The following is a 17,646-nucleotide window of genomic DNA, read 5'->3' as shown; positions in this document are numbered from 1 at the left end:
CCTGAAGCGGCGGCAGAGCCGGGGCGGCCCCGGCGGGTGCGGGACGGGTGGTGCCGGCTCCGAGCGCCCCTCATTGCGGGGAGTGAAGCCCCTTCTCTGGCCTCTGCGTCTCCTCCCGCCCCCCTCCGAAAACAGCTGGTAAAAGGATGAGTCTCCGGATTCCTCGGAACACCGGCATTCCTGTGCAGGCGCCTTTCCCGCGGCTCCACCTGTGAGGCCCCCGAACAATGGCAATAAAGAGCGTCCTGGACTTTTCGCAGTGTTGCCCGGACTGTGAACGGCTTGGAGAAAGCTCTTCGTTTGGAGGGTTTCCTGGGAGGGTTGGGAGCATTTCCTGGTCCTAAAGCGCTTGTGGTCTAACAGATAAGGCTCTGACTGTGGTGAGGAACCCAAGAGGGCAGGCAGCCACTCCATGTTCGTGTGATTGGTGTTCAGCTTTAAAGGATCTGCCTGTGAACGTCTTGTGGAGGAACTGTGCTACCTTATCTGGGAGAAAGCAGGATTCCCGTGCACCCAAATGCCTGTAGTGATCAGGTGTTTCTCCAGTTCTGGTTCCGTTCCTTTTCTGTTGAGGTTTTTACTGTGTGTTTCCCACCGTAGCTCTCTGTATTCCTGCCAGTCTTTGAATCCAAAGAGCTTTACTTATCTAAGTGATGAAACAGTCTTTCCTGCAGTAGAGGGAAGCCCTTTAAAAGCTCATTTCTCCAAAGGGTCCATGGTCTCAGGTCATCAAGGAAATGCAATCAGTTGTTAGCTTCGCCTCAAAGAGCTTGTGCTAGGGTGGGGTCTGGGAAGTTGTGTATTCTGTATTCATATCTTCCACTTTGTCCATTAGCAAGTGGTCATTATACCCGGCAACAGCTGAGACTGCATCAGGTTTTATATTGAGTTCCTCCTATCTCCAAAAGAAGCTCACATAAAATATAGAATCGAATTAAAGAATTACATTTTAATGTCCTGTCATTTGTATGCTTTTGTGTCAAAGGAACCTCACATGCATCTCCATGCCTTTGGTAGGTTACATGAACACAGTCAAAGATGTTGCACTAGAACGTCCCCTAGGAAGGGAAGATTTGAAGTCTGTCTCTAATGCATGAGTAGATTGGATGATACTTGTCTTACCTCCTTTTTTTATTATTGATACTGAAAAAATACACAATAAGCAAAGGTTTTACAACTGTACTCAGAGTAAAGTGCAGATGCGGCAGTAATGATTGGGGAATGATTATCAAAATATTGTAGAAGTCTTACAAAAAGGATCAAGTCATCATTTTTAAGGCAGCACTATAAATGTCAACAAATGCTTGTTGTTTTTTTTTTGTTTGTTTGTTTGTTTTTGGTTTTTTTGGTTTTTTTTGTTGGGAGAGGAAATTAAAAAAGCAATTCCTACAAAATAAGCAACTTAAATCCTTCACTAAGGCAGGACTATAATCCATCCCGAAGTGCTTTTGCATTAATTATGACAACTGACAGCTCTGTACTTCTGACAAGACATACTTTTGATTGTAGCCTTGTTCCAGGAAACATTATAAGAAAGATACAAGTGTCTTCCCACCTTAGTGATTAAAAGGTGTAAAAAGAGGTCCCCTGGCAAGTGTAGGAATGAGATGCCTGTCTGTACCTCATGGGGGTTCCAAGTCTTTGCCACAGTAGTACACTTGGAAAAGCTGATCTGCATGTTTAGAGACACCAGCTGACATTTTCTTCCCAGAATCCAGTAATATGGACATTACACCACACCCCATGTCAGAAGCATAACCAAAACCACTGGTACTCACCCTTATTTTCTGGCTCAAGTGTTTCCAAAATGAGTTGGCAACATGTTGATGGGAAACTGGTTCACAGGGAGCGGAGTGGGGAGGGGAGGTTAGCATTATTCCTCTGCATCACAGAGCAGAAATATTTACTAAACATTTGAAAATTACACTTGGGGTTCAATAAAGCCCCACCAAGCACTGCAGTGCAGAGGATTATCAAGAGGTCTTTTAACTGTATGTGCTGAAGTGACCTTTCTGTCAATTTTTCAAAAAGAGAAAGAATTCACAGCAAAACCCTGTGATTTATCTGAACTATATCTTAACTATAACTATATAACGGAAAAATTTATGATTAAAACCATTAGAATCGAGCCAGACAAGATGTCACACTTCTTCTGATTAACTTAGCCGTGCTAATTTGACAGTTTAGGTAGGCATAGTATCACATCTTGTGACATCCAGTGGCAGCTGACACCAAACATAAGCAGAACTTTGTAATTAGTCTGTGGAGCTGGAGCTCACACACAGCATGGCCAGAAGCATCGTTACTTCCAAAAAGGCAACAGGGACTCTTCAGGAAACACACTTCAGAACAAAGCAAAGAGTAAAACTCTAAAATATTAACACAAGAGAACAATGAAAATCAGATGCAGAGGGTAAACATCTTGTCAGAACCAGAAGAATGTTCTTCTGGATTATCCTGTTATTTATCAAGGTGGTATGTACAAATATTTCTATTGCCAAGCAAAGCAAAAGATTTTAATTCCCAAGTATGATTTAGAAAGGGTCCTCAAGTACTTCCTCTCACTGAATCAATAAGTAAAAGTTGCCCAGCTTCTCATACACTTTCAGCATAGATCCTACATTACGTTCTCCTACCTGACAATTTTTCTCTTGTTCACTCAAAAATGAACAGACAAACTCTTCCTCTAGCAGAGCAACCAGCTTTCTTAGTCGTTCCCTCCCAATTATTTCCTCTTCATCCTTTTTTAGATGGCATAGATTTCACAGGTATTGGTCTATAGTACAAATCACTTCATGTCTGGGTCCACCACATGATCGGTTAATTTTCTTGCACATTTTTTTACTGCTGATAAATCAGACTTTGGGATTCTCTCTGAAAATCTAAACTCCACCTCCTCTAGAAGGAGCCATCTGTATTGCATTGGGCCAATCTACCCCTAGAGTTTGCCTTGAAAGACAAGCAAAATCTGGAGGGATAAAATTATGCTCTGTGATAGCATCAGTCATCTATGATTAGGGAGAGTAAATGATGCCCAAGGAAAGCTTATTTGCTTGGCAAAATATTGTGGCTTTGTTGAATTCAGCAAATGGTGGAAGATGCAGAGATCATTTAAGGGAGAGAGAACCTTCCAATATTACAAGCTGAGAAACATAGCTCTAGAAACACTTGCTCTGTGCTATGTTCTATAATACATACTTTAAAGTAAATTTTGTGTAACCTAGAGGGTAGTGAAGAAGTAGTCAAAATATGGTTGCAGAGTTCCAACAACAACAAAGAAGCCCCAGAGGAAGTAAGGTATGGAGAAGGCAAGCTGGCAGTGACAGAAGTTAGAGACAGATTCCATCCTGAGCTGCAAAACTGCTAAACACTCACAAGCACATTTAAAATAGTAATTTGAAAAGTGAGACTTGTTTAGGTGGCTCGATAAAAAAAAATCCTGTGAGAAAACCCCGCTACAGCTGCCACCCAGCCTTGAGGAATTATTTTGTTGGATAACAGCCACTTTTTGCAGCAGTCCTTAATAAGTCTTTAGTGCTTCTATTTGCCCCCCCTGTACCCGAAAAGGGCAGCAGAGCTTCCCTCATGTGGGGAGTCCCTCTCCTGAAGGTGACACAGTGTGATCACAGAAAGGGCCTATGTGGAAACCAGAAGAGCAGATGTTCATCAACTGAAGTCTGTGTATTTGCCTTTTATGTCACCCTTTACCATCCTTCAGCAGCTGGAAGAGAAGAGTCGGGGTTTTGTTTGGTTTGGGTGAGAAATTTTGAGTGATGGAGGTGAGTTGGTGTTGTTTTAAGTGATGTGGGTTTGGTTAAAGCTGATTACTAAAAAAAAACAAAAAACAAAACCAACAAAACCCATATGACATTTACTTACCAGATGCCAGCAAAAATGCATTGGTTTGAACAAATACTGTAACTACTAATTTAGTTAAATCTATCCAACTGTGAAAATATATTGGCATGAATAAAAATATATAGACATGAAACGCATTGCACTTTTTTTTTTTGTTGTTTGGAAAAAAATTGGCTTCTGTAAAGAGCAATTGAAGTTTGGAAATATGCTGCCGAGAAGAAATGTGTTCATTTCCATAAAACATATTGGTGTGTAAATTTACAGTATGTATCTCTATCAGTTCCAGAGCAATATTATGAATTCAGTGAAATTTTGTTCTGCGTTAGTTAGTAAGATGAAACAAGTAAAAGGAATGGCATGCTGCAAATACTACTTATAAAATATGTGTGAGATGAAGTCCCATTTATAAAGCAATTATAAATGTGAGATATTTCACAGACTTTGGGAGGAGAAAAAAGTCTGTAAAACAAAAAAACTGTCAGTGCAATGCCAATGCAAAATAAACCAAGGTCAAACCTCATTGGTGTCATTATCATTGAAAAATCCCTAATCTACATTTTGAGTTGGTGAATATAATTGCAGGAGAGAATTACCAATGGTGAGTGGAAGCAGAATTACCTTATTCATTACCTGACCTCTCATCCGTATAATTTGTGGAATGAAGACATGGAAAAAGATGGTGCTGGTAACATAATTCTCCATACATTCTAGTTAGGTCTCTCTCCTCCTGGAATGATGGATAATTAGCAAAAGTGTGTGCTGTCCTACACCTTCTAACTGTTAACTAAGAAGCAACTACTTGAAGAAACATTTAAGTTACCTACCCCAGACGATAAAATTGTAGTTACATCCTTCCAGAGTTCAAGAAGCATTTGGACAATGTTCTCAGGCACATTTTGTGATTCTTGGGTCTGTCCTGTGCAGGGCCAGGAGCTGGGCTTGATGATCCTTGTGGGGCCCTTCCAGCTCAGGATATTCTATGATTCTATATAAGGATTGTCACGGTTGGCCATAAAAACATATCAATACATGAATTAAACAGAGACTAATTGTGTTTTAAATATGCTTGAACATGTTAGCATACAGTTTAGAATACATCCTAGGTAACATCTTTGAAATATATATTTACCCAATTATCTATTAACATCTTTGAAATATGTATTTATCCAGTTATCCAGTTTTGTTATTTCTGATGGTTTGCAGTTTTTAATTGCTTTGCATTTTATTACTTGCGCAAAAAATATATTTTTAAAAAACTCTCTTGCACTCAGCTGAGGTAATAAACATTCAAAAACTCGGTAAGAAGGAAGTTGTTCATTCTGTAGAACATCGTGTAATCCATTTTACTTTCTTAAGAGCAGCTTCAATTACTGACACCAGAACATTTGCAATGCTTATTTTACATGTTCTGGTAATTTTTAAGGAGGCTCTAAACATTTAGTTCCAACATTTGTGTTTTTTCAGACCAAGATTTTCATATCTTGTATTGAAAATATGTTCAAATACAAGTCAAAGTGTTTCAGCTGATCCAGAGTAAGACTCAAAAAGTTGAACAAATACATTGGTTTGCCAATACTAAAGACTCCTAAAATATTTTTTTCTAGCACCTCCATGCTTTAAAACAAGGTTCTAAGAATTGATAGGACCTTTCTGACAAGAGTATTTCTCTTGCTGTCTCTATGAAAATCAGTCCAAGGCATAAGCCTGAGGGAAATAAAAAAAAAATGTACACGACACGAGTGTGTTCCTGGCTCACCTTTCCTTAGGAAAGCAATCCCACACTTAATGATTCCTAGCAGATGTGGTCTGAGAGACCAGAGCTCCCAAGAAGTGGGAAGTAGATCCAGGTCTTTGGTTTCAGAGATTTGTGCTGTTTTTTAATTGCTGACATGAGACAGAATCAAAGGGATGTCATGTGACCAAAAAAAAAAAAAAAGAGAGAGAGGAAAAGTTTATAAGGGAGGAAGATAAAATATATTTAGTCAAATTATATTGGGAGCCTAGCTAAAGAGAAATACAGGTATGAGGAAGGTTAGGGTAAAAATAAGACTACAGGTTGAATGGATGAAAAGGCTGGAATAACACAGAGGTTGAAATGTGGGGGAACACAAATCTTTAGTAAGGAAAAGCAAAGCAATGAAAACATGCTGTTGAGACCCCAGGAGGAAAGAAGTGTGTGATCACCCAGGCAATGAATTTAGGACAAGAAGAAGATGATTTGGGAAATACGAAGCATAAGAGAAATCTGAGAAGACAGTAAAGCTTCAAAGAGGGACTGAGAATCCTTGAGCACAGAAACTGGACTGAGGAGCCACAGGAGGAGCCACTGAGGAGCATGAGTCAGTGCTAGAGAAGAGGTAACAAAGGGAAACTGTGTGGTGATGAAGAACCAGAAAAGAAAGTCCAACAGTAAAAAGAGATGAGAGCAGACAAAAAAAGACACGAAGTGTGGAAAAGAAAATCAAGATTTAAGTAGCAGAAATTATGCATCGTGAGCTGAGAAGTCAGAGGAATGGGAAAGGGAATTATAAAAGTAACTACTGGTGGATGAGACAACTAGCAAAATAACAAAATTTCAGGCTTTAAACAAAAAGAAGAAATGTTGGTACCCAAATTGCTTTACAGGGCCTGAAACTCATCATATCTCATTCTCATAATGCATCTGCTTTTAGTAAATACCTGGGATTCTTGATAAAGTATATATGAAGTTACCATTTCCTTTAGGAAATAGTAATTTACTATACTGCTCCCTAACTGATGAGCTCAAAAGAAGAGGTAGATTTGAAGACACTAAGCCTTCTGGTGATGCCTATGGATAGCAATGCAATAACGTTTTTTGTGCCTCATTCACTTTCATAAATTTTAGGGAAACACATACATGTACTGTATGTAAGTATCTTACAGTTCATAATGAAAGAAATGAACTTATTACTTATGCAATCTTTGTGCTGCTTTTGCATTTTCATAAGATGAAGTATAACTGCATGATAGGTCTTCCCTATGTTTTCTTCCCTGCCTTGTCCATCCATCGGCCTGTTTCACCCCTCCTAACACAAAGCCTTGGTCCTATACACCCCAAGGAGAAGCTCTGGGCATGATTCTTGGTTTTGGGGAGAAGGAAGATTTTGACAGATAGAATCTCTAATTCATTAAGTGAAAAAAAAAAATGGAAAATATGTAAACAATGTGACAGAGGTCTAAAAGAAGAAAAGACGGTCTTAGAGTAACTGAACGCTGCCTTTGAGAATTGGATTATGTTCCACTATGCCACAGAGTTCCTCTGTGATGTTGGGTAAGTCAACCAACGTTTTTACAGTGCTAATAAATTGATATTAATGCTCATTTTCTCAGTTCCCAACTTCATACCGAAGAGCCTTATCTGCAGAAATGTGAAGTACTGCAGACATCCTAAAGCCGGTGTGAACTGGACTAAGAACACGCAGAGCTGTGTAATGAAAATTGGCCACTTGGAATTAGTGGTTACCTTTGACATTAATCTTAATTAAATACTTCATTATAATGTATCTGCAGAACGAGGACAAATTAAGGTTGCATAGGCAATTCTGAATCCTGGCATTTCTCAAGTCCTTGATTTTTCAATTTTAGTGATGTTAATATGGCTTTGTGTATCTATTTGGTCAGATATTAGAATTTCTTTTTTTATTAGCTTGTTAGCTTTGACTTAGTTACTCTTTTGAAATATTTGCCTAACACTTTTAAATCTGTTAGATCTCAGAAGCATAATCATCACAAATGAAGTCAGTGAAAGTTTCAGGATTTTTTTTTCACCCTGAAGAGTGTGAATCTCGTGGATTAAGCCAATAAATCACAAATGAACACAGACATTACGACTACTAAGATAAATAATGACTTACATTGCAACTTGTTAATGGCTCCAAATGTGGAACTGACTTCACCCATCCTTTGAAGAAAAATGGTGGAAGTATATTAGGAAAGAAACAAAACAAGGAATTACACAAAATACAACTTGTCATTCTCTGTTGAACTGTACCAGTTTCGGAGTAGGTGAGAAGTGTTTGTTACTGTGATCACTACATTATTTGGCATGCAAACCTTCTAATTTTTTTTTAAGCAGAACGCTGTTATTTGTGATCCCATTGAAATGTATTTGAATCACAGAAATCCATGGAATACAAACATTTATAAGTTTGCTAGATTTATTTTTATTAAGTGTCGTTCTAGACCTGCAGCATAACAAGCCCTGTTAATATGTTGTTTAATGAACACAACATATTAAGTGAACGTGGCATATTTTTTAATGCAATCAAAACATAGTGAGGCAGTAAAGTGTTTCATTATACCACTTGCCATTGTGATATTGTTTGATCAACTCAAACAGTTTGCTTCTGGGTGAAAAATGGAATTAAGGATAAAAGAAAGTATATGTTGCACTGGCTGCAGCCATAAGGGGGTGCATTGTTTGTTTTCCCATAGAAAAATCATAAAGCAGAAGATTTACTGGATTAAAATCCAGAATTCAAGTAGCTACAGCAGTGAGATGCAGGAGTTAAAAATGAAAATATTTGTGACAGAGGAATACAATAAACTATGAAAAGGTTTTCAAGGTGCTTGTACTTGTTAAAGCAAATCTAAGTTCTCTGATAATCACAAAATTAGTTTGTGGCAAGTGCATTTGGCTGCCATTAATACTTCAGTTGTTAAAAGATGGTACTAACAGCACTATAAAATACTAATGTGAAAAGCAAGATTTTTGATTCTTATGGGTCTAAATTATTTCCTGAGATTTTTCTTAGTATCAGGACTGTGTTTTAGCCTGTTGTAAGTAGTTTTTTAAGTGACAGACGTTGAGATTGGAATGAGCTGAGGCTCCTTATGGAAATATTGTTAAGTAGGGACAAATTCTAAATGTCATTCTAGAAATTGTTTTTCTGGGTCTCAATTGTCCAAAATTTTTCACTTGCAGCAGAGATTCTTCAATTAATTGATTTAAGCTATGACTTATTTCTAAAGATCAGAATGATTTTTTATAGTACCAAACTACAGAAAATCCCTAAATACAACTACACTGAAAGTGTACCCTTAGTTTTTCCTGTGAAAGTATAAAGACTAAAATTAACAAATGCTATCTGAGCAGCAGGCAATCCACTGGAGGCTGGTCTCTTGCCTACAGCAGAACTCAATTTGATTTGCTTCATATTTATAGCTTTTGCATTTTACAGAGGTCAAAAGAGGTTAATTAAATAATTTCAATATTTCACTTTAACAGTATACAATAACTATTTACTATATAAAAGGTAAGTTGAAGAGAAAAAAATAGGAAACATTATTTAAGTTCCGTTCCTGCATTCTGTTCAGGCATCTGTTATATGAGGAAAATAGAAGATAACAAAGGATACTTTCCTAATGCTCATACTCCAAAATGTGTCTTGATATACAAAAATGCTTCATAACAAAACTGAATATTATTTTAACATTGTGAAAAACATTAAAAAAATTTAATAATTGAGGTATTTAATGAAGATTCAATTTGTGGAGTAGAGATTCGCTCTTTTATTTTTTTTTCATAATTGTTTCACATTCAACATTTCCAGAAGTGATGACGGATTGAAAATGGGAACTAGGATTACTAAATGACTCATCAGAATCTGGGAAGATGTGATACAACTCCTTTTGTGTCTCCTGCAAGTGTACTCTGAGGCTGGTAATTGTGTGTATATATGAGATGATTTGAGGTTTGGAGTAGTTGGAATATGTTGTGTTCTTCTCTCTTCATTTATAGAAAAGATTATGTAGTTTTCTTATGCCTTGCTCAGGTGTAGTTGAATGTGCTCCAGTAGTGCTGAAGAAAATTTACAGCTTCTTGCCTGCTTGATAACTTGGTTTCTGTCCCCACATCTTGATGCAGATTTCTAATCTTGTGTGATCGACTTCAAGAGGGATCTTCCCTTAGGAATGAGCCTAATCTGTTATTGTGATGTGATTTGTGCATTTATATTTGCAGAAGGAAGCAGATCAGGTGCTGCTCCTGGACAGTGTTGTTACAAGCAGAGAATTCAGAGGGATTTCATTACCAGAAAATTCCTATGCAACTAGTTTGGAAGCCAAGGTGATCATGCAGACAATTACTGTTGAACATTTCAGACTTTTCACTGTACAATAGTCATAGCAGTTGACAGCTTGAACAATGGATTTTTCCTCCACGCACAACAAGAGGTTGGTGAGTGTAACCATTGTCTTTAAATTTCTTTATAGTTGACCAATAAAATACAGTAGTAGGTCATGACCAAAACATTAATTGTTTCAAGATGACCCTAAAGTCACTGTAACTGAAGGTACTAGAACAACCTGGGACAACTGCTGAACAACTGTATTTTCCTGAATACAACTGTATTCTGAGCATGTTCACGAATTTTCTGGCCTTCACTGCAGTATATTTACCAAAGTATAACTTTCAATTTAAAGTTTTGTGGTGGTTGTCACATCCAGCAGCTTTACTGTAAGTACAGCACTCATTAATCTTTTACACTGAGAACAGTAACAAAATTAGAAAGGCAAAGGAGTTTCCGAGGTTTTTAACTTGACCTTATAAGAGCTATGCTCACTGGTATGTTTTGGCTTTCTCCAGGGATTTTAGGGGAATGTTTGCTGTGTGAGGTTTTGCAGTTCATACTGCTAAAGGAATCTCTTTATCCTCTATAGCCTGTGACTGTTGGACTCCACTACTCCTTTGAGAGATTAGACAACCTAATTTGATAACAATGTATGAGGTTTCCATGACAAGCCTTTTGACAGTATTTTGATAAGAGACCCAGACAAAACATTGCAAGTTCCAGTGAGCACTAGGTCTTTGTTTGATGCCATGCAAAAATTGATTTACATTTAGCCAACACATTTATCTGTACTACATAAATTAACATTTATAAAGTTTAGTTGAAACTGTAGTTGCTGTTATTATTAGTCATTCACTGTTGGTAACAGCCATGAGTAAGGCTGAAGATTTACAATTTTTATTATGTCATATCATGTGGAAATCAAGTATCTGACACTTTGAATTGTGCCAGTATAAGTGTTTTGTTTGTCTTCGAAGACCATGATTTGCACTTCCAAATATAATCATGAAATGGCTCTTTCTCAGCCTTCATTTTCATTTTGTAGTGTTTTCATAGACTACTTGTCTGGCTATATGGATCAGAAGTACAGTGCAGCAAAGGTGGACACATATTCTGTGCTTACAGACATTCCACAAGAATGTTACCATTTCAAAACTAAGTGTACAGGATTATACTCCCTGAGGTCCATGGTAGTCCACACTAGTTTATGGATGACGAAAAAAAAGAGAAGTAAAAGAAACCAACTCCCTGAGTTTCTTGAAATTCAAATGTTTTGATGTTTTGTGTCTTTAGCAGTTTTTGGCACGTCATACAAGGGTGAGATAATCAATCCTTCCACAGGATTTGTAGAAGCAGAAAATATTGACTTGGTTGGGTGACCCTCAGAACACCATTAATATTGTTTTTCCAACCTCTTTCTCAGATACACGACCCACACACTTGAGTCCACTTAGTGGGTAGGTTAATAAGCCTGGAGTCTTTTCTATCAAATCCAACTAAGTTCATTAAATCAGCAATGGAACAAAATCTTCAAGGATTTTAATTTTAAGAATATTTTTCTAAGTCAAGATGGGGAATGCTTTTTCCTTTTGCTGAAGAAAATACAGATTCTTCCTGAAGAAAATCTAAACTTTTAATGTACGTATAGCCCTGTTTCTTTACACTTTTTAAATTTCCAAAAGAGTGAATTTTGGTGTGAAAATGCTCACACGGTAGCATGAATTAAATTAATTGTCTTAAAATATATTGATCTCAGTGAATTATGTAATTTCTACTGATAAGTTAAGGTTGATAAACTTTCCTTATGTTAGAGTAATAGAATTACATTTGTGATATTTTAATTTGTTAATTTAGTATCAAATAATATTAATAAATATTTATCGAATAGGAAACAATAAATAACCCACAAGTGAGCAATTGAGTTGTTCTGTACTGGTGATACTCCCAGTCTATACAGTTCTATGCCCCAAAAGAGTTGGCCTAAGCACATTTTTTTTTTTGGAGACCAGATATTACTCTGCAATGCTTTAAGAAGAGCTTCCCTTTCTAAGTGCTGTCTCAGTGACCATTTGTTATGGGAGAATGTTGTTAAAGTATGTCCTGAATAAGGCTGTTGTATAACACAACTGACATTTACTCTCTGTCCCACCTGAAAAAGGCTTAGCAGTGCAGATGCATCATCCACCTTCCACACAACTTCATTGAAGTTCACGCTCAAACTATCAGAAATTTCTCTGAAATTGCTCAGTTCTCTTTTTTTTTTTTTTGGTATGAATTTGTCCGTGATCAAGCTGTCATTTGGATTTACCGACTTCTCTCCCATCTGGCGATAATTTTGAGTATTTAATTACTTTTTTTTTTCCTGTGACGTTGCTCTTTTGTGTTTCTTGAGAATTTCTCTGCTTTCCATTTGAGGAGCTCAGCGTGTGAAGGGAATGTGTTGGGTAAAAAATTCCTGTTCTACCATGGTAGTCTAAAAATTCCATGTCAGAAAACTATAATATTCAGAGATAAAGGTTGCTGTTGATTTTGGTACAGTTACTATTTTCCAAAAATTAGATTAATAAACTCTGGTAAATTATGCATTTCTAAAACAGATATACAGTGTGTTCTACTCCAGGAGTCCTACAAGTATGAAGTGGGCTCCTCATTGCCTAAAAATCATGTAGAGGTACACATCAGAAAGAGAAATATTAAAAGTAAAATCATCTATTTTGCTATTACACTAGTTGATACTTGAAATTAAAGGAATTTTTCAGGAATGCAGCTTAGCAAAGTAAAATGTAAACAAGCAGAAAGGGAGGAGTTTTTATATCCTGATGATTTAGACTGACCAAAAAGGGTGTGAAACGACAATCTAGAGCTTTGTGTGCTTCATCCTATGGAATGAAAAATGTTTTTGCCTGTCTGAAATTAGTGGGAATAGTCCTAGTCTGGCACTAGTGATGAACACAACTGGAAGAGCAATCATTAGCAGTCACAGAACTAATGAATATTAGGAAAGACTCATAAAACTTCAAGTTATAATTGCTTAAACAGATGAAAAGAATTAAAAAAAGAGAGAGAGAGAAGGTAGAACAGTAATTAAACCCCTCAATTATAGTACCAGACTTCTGTATGAAGGTTATGTAGCCAAGAACATTGTGTAGCAGTGTGAAGGGCTTGGTATCTGTAGGGAAATCCTACGGAAGATCAAAAAATTGATAGAAACCCAATATTCCCATGCCATTTGGGTGCCTCAAGATAACCTGCTCAGATAACTTCAGCGTTTATTTTCTCACTTTTCAGGGTTTTTTTCTTAAGCAAGAGCTAAATTCTCTTGCCTATTTGAATGGAAACTTCTTTTGATTCTCTGCATTCCAGTGGTTTCCTTCACAAGTTCTTAGCTCTAACGAAAGGGACAAGGGCTTTACAAAATATCCAGGTACAGTTCTGAGATAATAATACTGCAGAGAAATTTCTTCTGTTTTATCTGTGATGCATCCACTGATGTTGTCCATAATTCAGTACGTTCTTTCACTCACTGAATATTATCCTGAAAAGGTTTGAAACTTTATGCAGTACTTCCTGAGAACATCTGTTTGTTCAGTGTTGTGGAGCATAATGCTGCAGAGAGCGTATCATAGATTGTCCTTTTTTTCCTTTCTCTTTTTGGCCCTGGGCTTGTTGTTTTACACTTCTCTACACCAAATTGCATAAGTCATTACTGATAGCTTTTCCAGAATTTTCTGAGGTTTATTGTAGTTTTTTTTCCTGTTGATCCGTCTTCATTCTGTGTTTTGTTATCCACATGTTTTAGCGACTCACCTCTCACTTTTATATAAATTGACCAAAACAGACTGTAAGGCTCTCGTGGCATTCCTTTAGTAACCTCATTCAAACTCCAATGTTTTCCCTGATATATATTAATTTAGCTGCTGTATATCATTAACTATATGATCTCTTGAAGCTAACAAAATCAAAAAGCTGCTTTTTTTGTATTCCCTGCTTATAAATCTTAAAATTAAATTCAATATAATAACTGTACAGCTAGCTAGCATCATAATAGTTCTTTTTCTAATGATTCAAAGCCTTGGATACATGCTGAGGGTTCTTTACTGATGTTTTGTGAAAATCTATTGTCCTGGTGATCTCAGCAGGATGCAAAAACTCCTGGATAGGGCAGCTTGCAAAGGTACTACCTGAGCAAAAGGTGCAGCATGTGTTCAAATGTAAGTGTTTTAATGGTCCCATTAATTCCCGTGGCCTTTATACGGATTGTTCCACAGAGGTGGAGTTACGCCCCTTCCCTGTTCCATGCCAGTAGATGGAAAAGTTGCTCAGAGAAGTTCTGGATTCCCCATCCCTGGAAGTGTCCAAGGCCGGGCTGGATGGAGCTCCAAGGAACCTGGTCTAGTGTGAGGTGTCCCTGCCCATGACAGGGAGTTTGGAACGAGATGAACTTCAGAGACCCTTCCAACCCAAACTCTGATTCTATGATTCTATGTTCTGTTTCACATGGATAATATGATATATTAGGAATGATGAGGTTTATTATTCAGCTGGAACTTGCTGAAATAACTGTTTTATTGCTCAGGCCCTGGATAACACAAGAGAACAATATTTTATGTCCCGTGTACAGGAACAATAGGTTTGTATTTTTCATCTATTTGTTCTGAGTCTTGCTATCTATTCACAGAAAAGGAAAATGCTAGAGGTGTGGGCTGGCTGTGGACTGTTTTAAATATTGATGTGTTTAACCTATTACAGCTAGAAATCCAGAATGCAGCTTGTGTTAGTCTGAATGGAGGCTCTAGCTCACTGCTGTGCACCATCAGTGTTTGGACTGGATGTACAAAGAATCTGACACAAATATTTACAGCATCTCTCAGTCGGCCAAACTTTCTAATTCAGAAAAAGAAATTACTGTAGCAGTGAGTCCACAGTCTTAACACCTTCAAACAAAGTTTTGTCAAAGGGTAATAGAGAGAAAAATTAGATAAAATAATAAATTCTCATTAATTCTTTTCTTACTTTGCCAACTAGTAATATGGAATAACCAAAGGAAATGGGGATTGCATTTTAAACCATAGCAAATCAGAAAAGTTAGATTACCTCATCATTCAATCATCTTGCTTACATTTTGGGATACAAATTGAAATGGAAAGATCAGATGCTTCGACATTTTGCAGATTAAATTTTGCACAAGTGTTACAGCTGCTGTTTAATTTCATAGTACTTAGTACTTTCACAGGGCTTGTCTCAAACAGAATTTTAATTCTGTGGGAAAAAGAAGCATAGAAAGCTGATGAAAAGTGGCTATGTGGGTTTTCCCAAAACAGGCAATTTGAATTTACTTTGTTTTCCTTGGAAGATGTAGTGCTGAGTTCCAAATTAGAGCAATTTATGACCATTCTTTCTCATTTTCATTACATAACGGGGGATCACTTAAAATGGAAAAAAACAAGTAATTCCAGTGTTCAGATGTCCAGTCTAGGATTTGCTTGTGTTTTTCAAGATTGCATAGCCTATACAATATTGCATCTGAAGACAATCCAGAAACTTGGCTTATTACAGAAAATGGTTATGACTTGTTTCATTTGAGAACAGATCAATGAGGTCTATCCACTGCACTGCTTCCCACCTGACCGTGTTATACACAGCTCTCAGGAGAGCTATGTTATTCCCCTTTTTCCCTTTTCCTCCCTGGTTTTTCCCTTCATCTGGTTTTAGCCTGGTCATAGGGCAGCTGGGAACTTTGTAGGAGGGCTCTAAGATGGCTCTCTGGTTCCAATAGCGTCTGACAGAATCATCCCTTGCAGCTCTAAAAATCAGCCTCAGGGCAGTGATACTGGAAAAGAAGCTTGGGAGTTAGGTAGGCAATAGGTTTGCAGTAGTCAACAGATTTCAATGTTCTTTAATATGGAAAAATAGTTAAAGCAGGGAGTCTCTTTGTGGCAAAATCAACTACAATTTTGAATGTGTGGTATAAGTCATACTCTTTGTTTGTATTAAGTCTATTTCTTGTTCTTAAGTTTACTGCCTGATAATTTCTTTGGTTGAGTAACAATTACTTGGTTCATTACCCCTTCATGATTTCCTTACATGTTGGACAAACTTTCCTTCCCTTTTCTCCTCCAAACTAAATGGTCCCATTCTGTTCAATCTGTCTTTGGTAGTGGAGTATATTGTTTCTAGAATCTTCCTGTGACTTGCTCCTTATCTATTCCAGTTCTCTATGCTTTTTGAGAAGCAGCAGACAGACAGATAGTATTCAAAATGTAAGGAACCATAAATTCATACAGTGAGATGCTTGGTTCAGTTTTGTTCTAATTTCCTTCCTTGATATTTTCCAACATTGCCTTGTTGCTTCTTAACCCTGACTATCAGTTCTTCAATAGTAAACCAGTGATGATCTCACTGATGACTTAAGGGAAATTGTTTATTTTTCTGTGTAGTTGTGTACATATGTTGGGAGAAAGGAGAAGAATGGGCTGTATGTGGATATAATATGTAGGAGGTGCATTTGTTTCTGCCAGACATACATTCTTCTGCATTTACTGGTACTGAATTCCATTTCCTATTTTACTACATTAATATGTATGAGACTCTTCTGTAACTGTTAGGAATCTGTTCTAGCTTTGACTCCTGATTATTCCTGAAGCAGCGAGTGCTTTGTCATGTCATTCACCCATCCAGTCCTCTGTAAGCAGATCATAATCATGGTTTGTTTCCAGTTGGTCCTGGACTATCCCACTTTCCAAGTCTTTGTTTCTACTACAATATTATTTTCCCTGGGAGTTTTTTTCTGTTGTTTATTTGATTTTTATCCGATTTTTCATGGTATATTTGTGTGCATTTCTTATCTCTTATTATTGTTTATCATTCAAAGAAAACCAAACAAAAACCGAACCAACACTTTTCCCAGGCCATATGTTTGATGTTCTGCTTAATATTGTGGTAGCTTTTCTGAGATCCTGCAGTTTATATCAGTTAAACAACACATTCTTTTATCCCATGACACTTATTTATTTTACCACAGGCTCCACGGGGAAGCCATCACAGTGCTGAGCTGTCAGAGCTCAGGGACCATCAGGATGATGCTCTTAGTTATATGATTTAGTTTTAGGTACTCCTGTAAGGAACAGGGAGTTGGACTTCAGGATCCTTTTGGGTCCCTTCCAACTATGATTCTGTGTTTTATTTGGTTGAATTCTCATATGTAAGTCAGTGAGAAGGTTTAGTTTGGACTTCAGCAAAGCTATTAAGAAACAACTTTTAAGTTACTCACCACTATTTTGAAGGGGAACCTGTCTGATCAAGATTCAGTATTTTTAAAATAAGGAACTCCTTCATGTTGGGGATTAATAAACTACGGTGGTTCTATATCCTTCTTTGTCTAGAAATGCTCTCTCATGTTCCAGTAACGGTGAAAAAAGATTGTGATTTTTTTCTTTGTTTCTCTAATAGTAGTTTTAAGTGCATAACATGCATTACATGATTTTCTATAACTACTACCAGTGAAACAAAGAGAATAAAGTCTGTGTTTTGCAAGTATAAGAAGATATAACCTTAAAGAATGCTTTTATTTACATTAAGATGTTGGAAATCACCTTATTGTGTTGAAAATAAATTGTTGCTAGAACCTCTTTCCCCTTTTACTTATTTTTCTTTTCAGCTGTTTTGCATATTTATTAACTCCTTATCAGAGATGCTT

Source organism: Lepidothrix coronata, unplaced genomic scaffold, assembly GCF_001604755.1.
Source record: "Lepidothrix coronata isolate B3197 unplaced genomic scaffold, Lepidothrix_coronata-1.0 Scaffold93, whole genome shotgun sequence".
Taxonomy (NCBI): domain Eukaryota; kingdom Metazoa; phylum Chordata; class Aves; order Passeriformes; family Pipridae; genus Lepidothrix; species Lepidothrix coronata.
The sequence above is the reverse complement of the archived record's forward strand: the minus strand, read 5'-3'. Positions refer to the sequence as shown.